Below are 2,578 nucleotides of genomic sequence, written 5' to 3'. Positions count from 1 at the left end.
TCCAAAGGTCCTGAGTTCAATTCCCAGCAACCACATGGTGGCTCACAACCATCTGGAATGAGGTCTGGTGCCCTCTTCTGGCCTGCAGACATACATACAGACAGAATATTGTATGCATAATAAATAAATATTAAAAAAAACCTATAAAGGGCAATGAACAAGGCTGAATACAGTAGTGTATGCCTGATGTTTCAAATGTTAAGGAGGACAAGACAGGATAGTTTGTGCCCACGACAGCAAGGCCAGCTTGGACAACACAGCGAAATACTGTCTCAACAAATAAGTAATTTTACTCAATGTTGTAACTACTCCATGAGACGATAGGAAACAACAACAAAAGCAGGGATTCTCTTGCTTTTACTGTCCTTTATTAATTTCTATCACTCTCCCCAGGCACGTGCCATATTCCCAAATCTTCACTTTATGCTAATATTATTTGGAATTTTATGGCCCTCTCTAAGGAAACTTAGGTGTTGATGACACTTTCTTGGCATGTAGGTAGCCAGGGTGATGTCTATAAGTAAGACAGCTAATCAAGAGATTTATGAGCAGTGGGGACTGAACCTAATAGGGCCTGCAAGGTGTGGCACACCTGTAATCCCACCCACCATTCAATAGGCTGAGGCAGAAAGATACAGACTTTGAGGCCATACTGACAGGCAAAAAACAAACAAAACAAAAACCAACCAACAAACAAACAAAAAAACACAAACCTGTGTCAGAAAACAGAAGAAAAACAAAAGTACACCAGACCAAAGTAGCCGGAGGCCTGAACACCTTCCCCGGATAAGTGGCATTCTAAACTCTTTAGGATAAGCAAATCATCAACACAAGAATCCCACTGTCTACACCAGAAAACAATCAGGGTGGTTACACTGGCTGGCCAACTATTTTTTTTTTTTTTGTCTCAAGATGGTGACAATCGTTGAAACCTAAATTTCCCAACAGCTGTCAACTCTGAACTTATCTCATGCACAAACTCCTCCACATCTGACCCTAGTGGCTGCTTTAACATAAACAGAGGTCAATCAAAGAAGTCACCCCAAAAGTGGAATCGAAATATCTATTTAAAAACAAACAGGGGGTGTGTCTTTTCGAAGCATTGCAGGAAGAAAACGATTTATTTTTAGTTTTATGAAATGTTTACTCTATTTACATGTAGAAATATTTGCACTTACTTCAAGTACTTGAAAGGGTCAATAAAAAAAAGAAAGAAGAAAGAAAACAAAAAGGTAAAACCCTAAGATTTATAAAAGTGACAACTTATTATAAAACACAGTCATAAACTCTTCTTCCAACATTCACGTATAACCAATAATACCTCGCTTGTTCTCGAAACATCGAGGTAACCGCGAATGGGACCGGGCACAGACGAAGAAAGAGGGAGAATGAGAAAGAACGCAAAGTCGCCAGTGAGGATAAAAAGAGAACAGTCCAAGTAGTCTTCAGTTTTGCTCCTCTAAGGAGCCAATGATTTCCCCCTTTTTTTTCTAGCCCACGATAAATGAATCTTTCTATCGCAGCCGTAAACTCCTGCATCCACTTCCGACCACATCCACGAATTCCAGGAGAATCAGTCAGCACTACCTCTGTGTCCAGGCGGCGGGTGGAGAGGATGCACTCTGAGACTGGAAGTCTCACCACAAGTTCTCCCCGGACAGGAATAAGGGTCGGGGTGAAGGGAGCGGAGGACCTAGCAGTCCCCTCAGCCTATCACCGACAGCATCATCATGACAGCTGTCCTGGCGGACCTGAAAAGTGGCCGGGTCTCAGAGCCAGACCAAAGGCTCGTCCCTAAAAACGTACCCGCTTCCCCTCCCCTAAACGGCTGTCTCCGCGTAGCGATCAGAGTCCTCACACTCACCCGTCCGAGCTCCAGCTTTAGCAGCCACTCTGGGAAAGCCGCCCACCTCTGACGACCATAGAGACGCAGCCGCCGCCAGCCCCGCTGCGCGTCCACCGCCCACTTTCACGTGACTCTCTTAGCCGCTGGGCCTGTCGGGATCTCGGCGAAACGCCACCCGGAGGAAACCAAGGGGAAAAAATGGGGAGAGGCGGGGAAGTCACCCCACCCTTCTCTAGGACACGCCCACACCTCGGGTCCCGTCCCGACTCAAGACTCCGCCCTCCTTGTCCTCCAGCCCCGCCCACAGATCGGCCTCGCCCTCTTGCTGTTTAGGCGGGAACGCTGGCGGGTTGGCCGAATCTCTCAAGTACTCCTTTGCTGATTTTGTTTCTCTGCTGTCAAAATGCACCTCTTCTGCGCCTCTTTCTATTTAAACTCCGCTCTCTGGTAAGTGAGAAAGTGATAATGAGATTCTTCCCACCAGCCATGAGGCTCACACTGGTTTGGTTTTTTTTTTTTTTTTTAAACATCTTTTATTTATTCTTTGACAATTTCATACATGTATCCAATGTGTCTTAATCCTATCCACCTCCAATTCTCCACTTTCACGCCTTCCAGATACTTTCCAGTACACACTGAGTGGAAGGAGAGAACTAACTGATGCCCCCTGACCTTCAGGTTTATGCTGTGGGACATACATACATACACTATGAAGAACTGAAAGGAAAGAGG

The 2,578-nt window shown here is 45.5% G+C and overlaps 1 protein-coding gene across 5 annotated transcripts in view; it reads right to left on the bottom strand.

Annotated features, from left to right (window-relative positions):
* Positions 1-1,995, bottom strand: part of Micu1 (mitochondrial calcium uptake 1) — a 146,570-nt gene extending 144,575 nt beyond the window's left edge. For 2 of the 5 annotated variants that reach the window (XM_026785536.1, XM_026785538.1), the window contains exon 1: positions 1,865-1,995. The gene's annotated coding sequence lies outside the window, so the exon portion shown is untranslated. Of the gene's footprint in view, positions 1-1,587; positions 1,611-1,864 lie in introns of those variants that run through there. The other 3 variants (XM_013351229.2, XM_013351230.2, XM_026785537.1) reach the window with 2 other exon arrangements.
* Between the last annotated feature and the right edge of the window lie 583 nt (positions 1,996-2,578).

Source organism: Microtus ochrogaster, linkage group LG2 (assembly GCF_000317375.1).
Source record: "Microtus ochrogaster isolate Prairie Vole_2 linkage group LG2, MicOch1.0, whole genome shotgun sequence".
Taxonomy (NCBI): Eukaryota; Metazoa; Chordata; class Mammalia; order Rodentia; family Cricetidae; genus Microtus; species Microtus ochrogaster.
Note: the sequence above shows the minus strand (reverse complement) of the source record. Positions and strands in the feature narration are given on the sequence as shown.